Source organism: Dasypus novemcinctus, chromosome 19 (assembly GCF_030445035.2).
Source record: "Dasypus novemcinctus isolate mDasNov1 chromosome 19, mDasNov1.1.hap2, whole genome shotgun sequence".
NCBI classification, from domain to species: domain Eukaryota; kingdom Metazoa; phylum Chordata; class Mammalia; order Cingulata; family Dasypodidae; genus Dasypus; species Dasypus novemcinctus.
The window spans coordinates 369,960-382,210 of record NC_080691.1 but is presented as its reverse complement, the minus strand read 5'-3'; the positions used below and the strand labels follow the sequence as shown (position 1 = coordinate 382,210).

The 12,251-nt window shown below is 40.2% G+C and overlaps 1 pseudogene; it reads left to right on the top strand.

Moving 5' to 3' along the window:
* Nucleotides 1-8,687: 8,687 nt before the first annotated feature.
* Nucleotides 8,688-9,211, top strand: LOC101439437 (ADP-ribosylation factor-like protein 5A pseudogene; annotated as a pseudogene).
* The last annotated feature ends 3,040 nt before the right edge of the window (nucleotides 9,212-12,251 follow it).

Sequence of the window (12,251 nt, the reverse complement as noted above, 5' to 3'; positions counted from 1 at the left end):
TCTAGAGGCATCTATTCTTTCAGTTAGTTTTTCCAGTGTTTGCCTCATGTATTTGAAGGTGCCCTTGTTAGGAGCAGAAATATATATGGTTGTTCATTCTTCTTGAAAGTTAATCCCTTTCACTAATATGTAGTGTCCATCTTTGTCTCTCACAATTGTTCTGCATGTAAAGTCTTTTTGTCTAATATTAATATAGCTACCCCTGTCCTTTTTTTGGTTATTGTTTGCTTGTAAGATTGTTTTCTAGCCATTCACTTTCAACCTCCTTGAATCCCTGGGTCTAAGATGTGTTTCTTGTAGACAGCATATAGATGGGTCATATTTCCTTATCCAATCTTCCAATCTGAATCTTTTGACAGGTGAGTTTAATCCATTGACATTCAGTGTTATTACTTTCAAGGAATTATTTATGTTTGCCATATTTTCTTTGGACTTGTGTTTGTCATATTTTGTTTGTTTTTTTCTTCTCTTTTTGTCTTTTTAGTTGCTCTTACACTCTCCTCCAACTCTGCCTCTCCTGTTTTTTTCTTTCTTCCTGCAGAACTCCCTTTAGTATTTCTTGAAGGGCAGGATTCTTGTTGGCATACTCTTTTAGTTTCTGTTTATCAGTGAATATTTTGAACTCTCCATCAATTTTTAATGCTAGCTTAGCTGGAAGGAGTATTCTTGGTAGGAATTTTTTTTTTCTTTTAGTACCTTGACTATATCATACCACTGCCTTCTTGCTTCCATGGTCTCAGATGAGAAATCAGCACTTAATCTTATGGAGCCTCCTTTGTATGTGATGGTTCTCTTTACTCTTGTTGCTTTTAGAATTTTCTCTTTGTCTTGAGCATTGGATAATTTGACAAGTTTATGTATTGGGGTAGGTCTGATGGAATTTATGCTGTTCAGGGTGCGTTGTGCTTCCTGGACATGTACATCCATCTCCCTCAGTAGACTTGGGAAGTTTTCAGCCATTATTTCCTCCAACACCCCTTCTATCCCCTTTCCCTTCTCTTCTCCTTCTAGGATGCCTATAATGCATATGTTTGTGTGTTTTGCATTGTCATTCAGGTCCCTAAGTCCCAACTTGATTTTTTCTATCTTTTTATCGATCAGTTCTACTATCTGTTTGATTTCACATATACTGTCTTTCACATCACTAATTCTCTCCTCTGCCTCTTCTAATCTGCTGTTATTTGCTGATAGTGTATTTTTGATTTCTTGAATTGTGCTGTTCATCACTGTCATATTCGGGTTTTTTTTGTGCATGATTGCAATTTTTGTGCATGATTGCAAATTCTCTCTAAGTGTTTTCTTCATATTCTTAATCTGTTCCTTTACTTCATTAAATTGGTCACTAATATATGTTTTGAGAGCTTTAATTACTTGTCCATTGTTCTGTTCCTCTTCCTGGTTTTTAGTTTGTTCATTGGATTCGGCCATGTTTTCTTGATTATTGGTTTGGTTTGTAGTTTTTTGTTGCTGTCTGGTCATCATTTTATCTTGATGGGTTAATCAGTTCCTTAGCTTCTTTGTCTAGTCTTCGGGTTTAATTAGTTGTTTTTCTGTAAGTGTTATGTCTTCTCTTTGTCACTTTGTTCTTCTTATTCTATTTTCTTGTTGCTGGCTAAGTTCAATTTGAAGGAAAATACTAGGACCAGAGAATGCAAAATAAGTAAGAAAAGAAAATGTATAAAGTAGTGATGATAATAAATGTTAACAGAGGAACAATGTGAAATCTAGGAGAATGGATATTAGATTCATGTAAGTTGTGTAGAGTTATAGCAGTAAGTAGAGTACCTATAATGAGGCAGTCAACTAAATATGGGGAAGAATACAGTATGACTTAAAATGCCAGTGTTTTCATGAGATGTCGGAAACTGAGGCACAGTGGCCTCTCAAGGAGAGATGTGCTGTCTCCATGGGTACACTTGGAACTTAAGGAATGTGGTAATTAAGAATTCCCAGCAAATGGGATGAATCTGCTGAAAGCTGAAAGAAAAGATGAGCACATACCTTTTGTAATGAATAGAACACCTAGACTTTGTACCTTGAGATAAGATTTTTTTAAATCCCTTAGACTATGGGTAATGATTATGTTTATGCTTAATGGCATGTAGGCTACTGTGGTCCTGCTTGTAGGCACATACACTGGGGTATATAAAGGGCCCCTTGTAAACATTAAAGTTGTCTGATGAGCTTGAGGCTTCAATGCTCTCAGATCCCCTGATCCCAATCTCTCTTTGTCTTTCATTTCTGATACCCTTAGGTTCTGCAACTCCAACAATGAGAGAGGGAAAGAGAAAAGAAAGACAATAATATAAAGATTGAATAAAATACAGAAAACAGCACAAAGGGGAAAGCGGACTTGGCCCAGTGGTTGGGGCGTCCGTCTGCCACATGGGGGGGTCCGCGGTTCAAGCCCTGGGCCTCCTTGACCCGTGTGGAGCTGGCCCATGCACGGTGCTGATGTGCATGGGGAGTGCCGTGCCACGCAGGAGTGTCCCCCGCGTGGGGGACCCCCACACACGGGGAGTGTGCCCCATGGGGAGAGCCGCCCAGCGCGAAGGAGGGTGCAGCCTGCCCAGGAATGGCACTGCCCACACTTCCCGTGCCGCTGACAACAGAAGCGGACAAAGAAACAAGATGCAGCAAATGGACACAGAGAACAGACAACTGGGGGATGGGGGGGAATTAAATAAATAAATCTTAAAAAAAAAAAAGAAAACAGCACAAAGGTATTAGAAATAAAAAGTCAGACAATTTGGGGGCCAAACAAAGGGAGGTAGAATGTAAGAGAAACAGTTGATGATGGAGGACAGAAAGATGTGGGGGAAAGGGGATAGTGTAAGTGGCCAAAATCAATACACACAGAAAAGGGGAAATGGAGGATGAGGAAATACAGCAAATGTGAAGCTCTCCCTGCAGCACCTATTATATAAAAAAACAAAATAAAATAAAAAGAAGAGAAAGTAAGAAAAAGAAAAAAAGGAGAGAACAAAAAAGGGGGGGAAGCAAGCAAGAAAAAGAGAAAAACTAAAAAGAAAAAGGGTCTTGGGGGATAAAACAGAAGAAAAATCAGGAGACAATGCAGCAATAGCAACCACAACAAAAACAAACAAACAAACAAAAAACAACAACAAGTTTCAAGCTAGGAATCCCCTTTTCTCCCTTCCTCACTTCCCTCTCTCCGAGGGCAGCAGGAAAGCTGCATGAGGGGTCCAGTAGGAGATTCAAGTGGGTCCTTGGTGAACCAACTCAACACAGAAGACAATGACTCTTTATTTCCAGCATGAGAGCCCCTACACCTCACCAGAAACCCCAAAAATGCTATTGGAAGCTTGGATAGCACCTCCTAAGGTCCCTCCCCCTTAGGTGTGCTAGGGGAGGTCTAATTGATTTTCTGACTCCACCTTCTCCCAGACCAACTTTCCTATCCCAGAACGTTTAGGTAAATTGGACTTTCTCAGCAGATTCACCTCTCCTTTCTTCCCAGACTCTCCCCAATTCAGCTGGTATGTGCTCTTCAAAGCTCAAAGAGGAAAAAACACACACAGAGGGCTAGGGCAATCATGGACCTCAGATGGACCTCAGGGAGCACTGGAATCGGGAATGGGAAGTCCAGATATTGTAGACTCAAGGATGTGAGTCTGTGGAGTATGGGCTATGGGGGATTAGGGGATATGGGCCTGGGAACCACGCATCTGGTAAACACAGGGTTTGGGAATGCCACAGCACAACCAGCAGTTTTAAGGGATCGCCACAGCTGCCAGCCCTAGGGCGAAGGGTCCCGCCCACAACTTCTGACCTCCATGTCAGAAACCCAAAATTCTACCTCTTGAAAGAACCTCTTCTGTCACTGTCTTACCAAATCAAGGTCCAGACACCTCCTGCCCTTCAAGCCCCTGAAACAGCCCACTCCAGCAGGACTCTGCCTACTCAGCTGCTTCTTTGCAGGAGAGATTATGAGGTGCACTCACTGAGACGCCATCTTGCCCCACCTCCTTGAGAGTGTATTTTTGATTTCTTGGATTGTGCTGTTGATCCCCATCATATCTTTTATCTTTTTGTGCATGATTACAATTTCTTCTGTATGCTCTCCAAGTGTTTTCTTAATATGCTTAATTTCTTCCTTCACTTCTTTTAATTGGTCCATGATACATGTTTTGAGAGCTTTAATTATTTGTTCGGTGTTCCACTTATCTTCCTGGTTTTTTGTTCATTGGATTGAGCCATGTTTTCCTGATTATTGGTATGGTCTATAGTTTTTTGTTGCTGTCTGGTCATCATTTTTTCTTGTTGGGCTTATTCAGTTGATTAGCTTCTTCATCTTCGGGTTTAATTAGTTATTGTTTTTGTGTGCATGTTAAGTCTTCTCTTTGTCACTTTGTTCTTCTTCTTCTATTTCCTTCTTTTTGGCTAAGTTCCCTTAAAGGAAAAATTAGGGCCAGAGAAAGCAAAAGAGGTAAGAAAATAAAATATAATAGTTGTATTGATAGTGAATGTTAGCAGAACCATGTGTGATCTAGGAGAATGGATAATGAACTCACATAAGCTATGTATAGTTATAACCATAAAAAAGTGGAGTACCTATAATGAGATAGTAAACAGAACATGTGGAGGAATATAATATAAATTAAAAGGCCAGTGTGGTCAGGAGAGAAAGAGAAATGACAGTAATACAAAGAGTGAATAAAAGATAGAAAACAGATTAGAGAAATTAGAGATAAAAAGTCAGAAATACTGGGTGCTAAACAAAGAGAGGTGGAATATAAGAGAAACAATAAATGATGGATGATAGAATGATGTAAAGGAAAGGGGATAGTGTTGGTACCCAAAATCAGTACGCACAGAAAGGAGAAAATTGAGGATGAGAAAGCACAGCAAATATGAAATGTTGCCTGTAGCACCTAATATTAAAAAAAAGGGGGGGGGGGGAAGGAAAAAGAAAAAATATGAAAAAAAGCAAGCAAGAAAAAAAAAAGGGCCATGGGGGGGAGGGGGGATAAAGAGGAAAGAAAAACAAGAAAACAAACCAACAAAAAAGACCAGATAAGGCCTCAGGCAAGGAATCCTCTTTGCAATTGAATAATCTGCTGAGGAGTCTGATGTTCCCCCTTTCTCTCTTCCTCACTTTCCTCTCTCCCAGGGCAGCAGAAAGACTGTGTGAGGGCTCCTGTAGGAAATTCAAATGGGTCCTTGGTGAACCAACTCTCCTCAGAAAGTAATTTGTTAATTTCTTGAGAGAGAGCACCCACACCTAGCCAGGAGCCCTAAATATGCTTCTGTAAACCTGCAAAGCACAACCTGCTTTCCTTCTCCCTTAGGTGTGCTACAGGGAGGCTAGTTAATTTTCTGATTCCACTTTCTCCCAGACCAAGTTTCCTATCCCAGGGTGTTTAGGTAAATTGGGCTTTCAGGAGATTCACCTCACCTCTCTTCCTAGGCTCTCCCCAAGTCAGCTGATATGCTCCTCCAAACTCAATAAAAGGGGGTGACCAGAACATTTAACCTGCACTCCTTGGGCTCCTCTGCACCTCCCACCTAAACCCTCCCACTCTTGGAGTTAGTCTGTGACAGGAGAGCTAGGGCAACGCCAGATTTCCGGGAGTGCTGGGCTCCAGAAACAGAGCCCTGGGAGAATGTGGACTCAGGGTATGTAGGTCTGCTAAACGTGGGTTGCAGAGGATCAGGGAACATGGGCTTGGGGTTCACGTGTTAGGGGAACATGGGGTTTGGGAACGCTGTCCCTTGACCAGCAGCTCTCCGGGAGCACTACACCCTCAGCCCTAGAGGGAAGGGATTCACCTTCCCATGACTTCCCAGGTCAGTGTTAGAAACACGCAGTTCTACCTTGAGCCAGCACTAGTTTGGCTGCGTCTCTCCAGAACAATGTCCAGACACCTCCTGCCTTGCAGGTTCCCAAAACAGCCCGCTCCTGCAGAATTTCCTCACCACACTGCTGGTAGTTTGCAGGGGAGATGACGATGGTGTACTTACTCAGACGCCATCTTGCCCCGCCTCTAATTTCATTCTGATAACATCAGAGTGCATCTTTGTAAATGAGTTTCCAAGGCAAAATTCGTAAATAGTGTACCTCCCATCAATTCAGAGGATACATATAAAATATACACTAGGAAATGGATTTACATACATTTGAATGTAGTTAAAAAGGGAAAATTTAGTTCGTATATATATATGTAGTGGAGAAATTCGGGTATGTGCGGTATCGAAGGCCAGGACACGAGAATACCGAGAAGGAAGTGGTTTATTTCGACCGGCCGGGCTCAGCGGACTCTTGTCCTAATAAAAACTGAGCCCCGAACAGCCTTTTCCAGACCCTTTTATACAGAGGATATAGGATTAGGAAGACTAACAGTGATGGTAAACAGACCTTTGGTTAGGTTCTTCAGTGTTTGATCTTAGTATCAGATAGGTTATTTCCTCCCGGTGAGTTACATATTCTCCACATCCAAGCCAGTTTGGATTAGCATATCTTCCACATCGTCTGGAGGCAGCCCTGAATACACACTCAGTCTCACATCCCTTCTGAACATTCAAAGACTGTAGGGCCTATATTACTTATTTGACCATCTTGGAGACTAGGTACTCCTGGAAATAATTTTGATTTAATGCACAGGCTATATCATATTTACATGTTACTAGAATAAAAATAATTAAATAAACCATAGAATTGTACAACTCAAACATGGAACCCTAATGTAAACCATGGACTATAGGTAATAGTTTTAAAATAATTCATCAACTATAACAAGTGTATCACACAAATGCAGATATTAATAATAGAGCCAGTATATGGGAACTCTTTATTGTCTGCATGAATTCCTATAAATCTACAACTTCTCAAATAGATATAGGGCATTATATATTCAGCCTTAACCTATAGAAAGAGTGGGAGAGAGTGTAAATTACAATGTAAACTGTAACCCATGCTGTGTGGCAATGTTCCAAAATGTGTCATCAATTGCAATGAATGTACCACACTAATGAAAGTTGCTAATGTGGGAAAAGTGGGAGGTGTGGGAAGTAGGGCATATGGGAATCCCCTATATTTTTTATGTAATCTATGTATCTTTTAAAAATAAATAAAAATGTATTTTTTAAAATGAGAGAAAAGACAACCTACATAATGGCAGAAAATATTTGGAAACTATGAAACTGATTAGGGTTTAATATCCAAGTTAGACACAGAGCTCTTACAACTCAACAACAAAACAGAAACAATGCAATTTAAAAATGGGTAAAGGACTTGAACAAATATTTCTCCAAAGAAGATAGACAAACCGCCAATAAGCACATAAAAAATGCTCAACATCATTAGTCATTAAGGATGAATTTCTGATGCATGCTAGAAAGTTGATGAACTTTGGGCACATTATGCCAAGTGAAGGAAGCCAGTTATCAAGGGTCAAACATATGATTCTATTTATGTGACATACCAGAATTGATAAATCTAGGGAGACAAAATGCAGATTGTAGGTTGTCAGGATCTGGGGAGAAAAGGGAACGGAGAGTCAATACTTAATGGGTCTGAAGTTTTCTTTTAGGATAATGAAAATATTTTGGAAATATGTAGAAATGGTGATTGCAGCATGCTGTGAATGTTCTAAATGCCACTGAATTGTATGCTTTAAAATGGTTACTTTCATGTTATATGAATTTCACTTCAGTAAAAGTGCTTGGGATAAAAAACGATTGAAGCTTTGATACATGCTCCTACATGAATAAACCCTGAAGGCATCATGCTGAGTGAAATAATACAAATAAAAAAGAGCAATGTTGTATGATTCTGCTCATGTGAAATGTTGCAGAATTTGAGAGAGTTTCAATTATTTGCGTATAGAGAGGCCAGAACTCAGGAATGATTTTGAGAAGGAAAAATGGTTTATTGTCAGCCGGCCCGACTCGGGAGCTTTCTGTTTTAATCCTGAGCCCCCTCAAATAAGAGTTTGAATCCCTTTTTATACAGAGAGGAAAAGCCAAATGGTCCTTTTGTTTCAGTTCTCAGTAGGCTTCAATTAGCATATATCTTTCTCATCTTAGGTAAACTTTCAGCATGGACTTCAAACATTCTAGATAAGCTTTTAGCATATTTGGTTTGCATTTCCCCTAAATACTTAAAGTTTATAGACCTTGCATTGTTAAACTGTTTCCTGGGACTGGAGTCCTTGCCATTGTTACCAAGGGCAGGACTGCAGCCTCTTAGGGTCACACCGACAAGTCAGAGAGCTTAGGTTATCTCTGAAGAGACAAAGAGCCTCCCACCCATAGCCCAAATCAAAATACTTAGAGGAAGTAAATTCAGAGAAAACTAGATTACAGTTTATCAAGAGACTAAGGCAAGGGGAATGGAAAATTATTGTTTAAAAATTTCAGATCTGCTCCCCCACCTGTGCAGTAGCCTCCACCACAGCTCCCCAAGAGGACCTGGGGGAGGAGGTGGTCTCAACAGCCCAGCCTGTCTCAGATGATGTCCAAGCCAGGCAAGTGTCGTGGTGGCAGCAGTGGGAAATCGCACAAATCAGGGTGGCCTGGGCTTTGACAGGGAGAATTAGCTGCCAGCCAGTGGCAGGAGCTGCAGCAGCAGAGTTGGAAGCTCTGGCACTTCTCTCTCCCCCCTTAGCCTGCACCTGGGAAATTCAGGGTACCTGAGAGCCTGGAGAGGGTTCCACTGCCTGAGAATGGGAATTCTCTTGACCAGAATTTGGAGACAGTTCAATACCAGGAGCACAATGTTCTCATCATTGGGCTAGATAATGCAGGGAAAACTACCATCCGTTATGAATTTCATATGAGTGAAGTTGTACATACATTCCATACAATAGGACGTAATGTAGAAAAGATAGGGTTAATAATATACTTTTCTTGTGGGATATTGGTGACCAAGAATCTTTTCGTTCTTCCTGAACACTTACTACACTGAGTTTGTAAGAGTCGTTCTAGACAGTACAGGCAGAGAAAGGATTCCTGTAACTAAAGAAATGCATAGCATGTTAACACATGAGGACCTAAGAAAAGCTTCTTTGCTGATTTTTGCTAATAAACAAGATGATAAGTGTGTCTGACTTAGCAGAATTCTCCCAGGTTTTGAAACTAACTTCTGGTAAAGATCACCGATGGCATGTCCAGGCATGCCATTCTTACTGGGGAGGGGTGGTACCAAGGACGTGAATGGATGATGATATCATGATTTAAGATCAGGTGAGCTGCACTGACCTCTTCTCACAGACTTTGTATAAATGAAGTGCAGGACTTTACCTGAAAAATTGCAAAATTTAATCATTTAGATATATTTATATTAAACAGAAGAAAAATTTAGACCAATTATTTGCGGGAAAAAAGATGTTTCACCTTCCAATTTGCTTCCTCTTTTGTTCCTTTTGAAGTAAGATCTTAAGACTGTGACTAATTTTTTTTTTTCACAAAGAACTCAGGATATTGTGTAGCCTGTGGTAAGAATAATGGGAGGGGAAGGCATTGTTAACTTGGGAAGCTTTACTATTAGTACAAACCTCCCTAGTTGAATGTTCATTTCTTGTTCTAAATCAAAATACAAATCAGCACAGATACTCCGTTTCCAATATTTTGGAGTGTAATGTTATTTATGAAAAGCATTTTGTGTAAGGTTGTCTATGGATTGTGTATATGCTTCAGGCCAAAAAGATATGCAAACAAGAGAATGCAAAATCTTTTTAAACATGTTTGTTATAACTTGTTTGCAGTTATGACAGAAATACCTTCAACTTTCAGATACTGAAAAAAATTACCCTAAGTAAATAAAAGGCATGATGGGCCAAGTTACTTCTTAGTAAAAGATATGCCATGGTGATGAAAGAGGTTGTTGATGTGGGAGGAGTGAGGTGAGTGGGGTGGGAGTATATGAGGACCTCATATATTTTTTTAATGTACCTTTTCAAAAAAATAGAGAAAAGAAACTTCAGGCAATATATGTTGAAAACAGAACCATGTTCTTAACGCAATTTTACCAGTAAATTGTAAAATGCAAATTTTTGAGTTGTATTTTTATGTTTCTACAATAAACAATTAAAATATATAAATATTTGTTTTGTTTTCAGTCTTACAAAAATTAATTATACTAGATCTATTAACTAAATTAACTGAGTATCCTTTAGGAATATGGGGGAAATTATCTGAAACATTCACCATCAGGTATTGGTAAGTAAAAATCTCTGAATATATTTCCTATAATGAGAAATTACTTTATGGATGAGGAACCGAATTACAGGTTATAACTTGAGTAACAAACACAACATTTCTAGTTGCTTTGGAATAGCAATATCAATTAAAGGATTTTAGCAACCATGGTTTTATGCCAAATGAACATAGAGCTCTACTTGTTTGAAGATGAGGATAGCAATTTTCCGATAGTAACTCTTAGGGTTGTATCCATACCTCACGTCAATTCTTTGGAAAATCAAGAGACCTAGTGCACCTGGATCCTTCAGTGCTACCTTTTGGAGTAAAGTTTAAGGCAGTGGATGGGTAAGTTGCTACCAGGCTAGAAGGATGGAAGCCAGGAGAGTTCTTGGAAGAGGAAAAATAAAACCTGGATTCCCTGACTCATAGCCTCATGTTTGAAGAACAGAGAATCAGTAAGAAAAAACTTTCCCTCCGTCCAGACCGTGTCCCACGGGGAAATGCTTGTTCAGGGGTTGGAGCAACCAGAGGGAAAGTGACAACTGAGCAGGTACAGGGGAGCTCTAAGTACCTCCTCCGCTGCATTCGGTTACCTTGTGTATCCTCGGGCTGGACAGCACATGGTTGTTTCTTTTAGGGCTCTAAATCTGGTTTGGGGACCGATGCTGACCTTTCCTGCTGTCCTTTGTGGGGCTAGAGCTTCATTCCATCACCAGCCACCTGGGCAGGTGGTCTGACTTCTGCAGAAAGACCTTCTGACAGATTCCATCCAGGTGAGTCAGGGAGCCAAGCAGATCCTGAGGGAAAGAGGCAGGTGGACAGACGTCAAGAGCTTTTACCTGAGCTCACCTGGAGCCAGTAAAGCCTCGCCCAGAGCTGAGAGGTCCTGGCACTTGTTTTGCTGCTTGCTCAGTTAATGAATTTTTTTTATGTTAAAAATGTCATCCAATTGAGTCAGTCATGCAGCACACATGGTGGATACATAAGAGATGGCAATGAAAGCCCATTTAGAAGAGGGAAGGGCCAGGATAAGCCAGTTCCAGGAGAAGTGCCATATCTGTCCTAAGACCTCTGCAGTTAAATGGGAATAGGGAAAATGGGGAATTAGCAGTGGCAGAATGGAGTGAATGGAGGCATCGCTTTATTTTTTTACATTTAAGATGAGGTCTATCTAAGCAAGTGTTTTTATTGATGTGAAATATCCAATCCAGTGAAGGTAGATATTTGCTTTCAACAGTATTTCATGACACATATACTCTCACATTGGATAATCGCATTAAAAAAAGATTATTTTTATTTAATGGGTGGAATGGGTATACTTCAACTTTTACTTGGCAATATATTTTTTAGAAAGATCAGGTCTTTACTGCAAAATTATTTACAAATCACACAGGAGCACTTCCTTCAAGGCATTGCAAATCCCTCCTCAGGATCAGAGGCCCACTACGTGAACAGTTTATTTCATAAATCACATTTTAAACTTAGCATGGGCTCCTGCCTATTCAGGGGCCTGGGGTAATTACGGCTCTGGCCAAGCAGGTTTTTGGTGGCCCTGGATGCTGGCTCTCAGGGTGGGGGGTAAGGACCCATTTTCCAGTTTAAGAAGCTTTATGTTCTGGGCACAGGCTTGCACCACCGTCTGTGCTGGGGATGGAGAAGCTGTGTGCAGGCTCCTCCCCCTGCACCTCAGTAGTTATTCTTTTACAGGGGAAGTTATAATAAACATGCTATTTATTGGCTACTTACTATCCCCATTCCAAATTATTTGTGAAACTCTTTGCTTTTTTTAATGCTTTCCTCCTTCTTTTTAAAATAATCTTTCAAACAAAAAACTGCAGGTTTTTTCCTTCCAATTTGCTCTTTGCCATTTCGTTCTTCTGTGTCTGTATACACATATTTGGAGGAATGCGTGGATATTTATCATCATAACACATGATGTCCCCTCATTGTCTTTCAAACTTAGAAACGTCTGCTTCCTTCACGTTAATACATCACTTTTATACTTGCCGCCACATTTCTTTCACATCCATTTTCTTTAGTGTGACCTTTGGCCTTTTGTGGTTAGAGCTATTTCTAAAATTGCATCA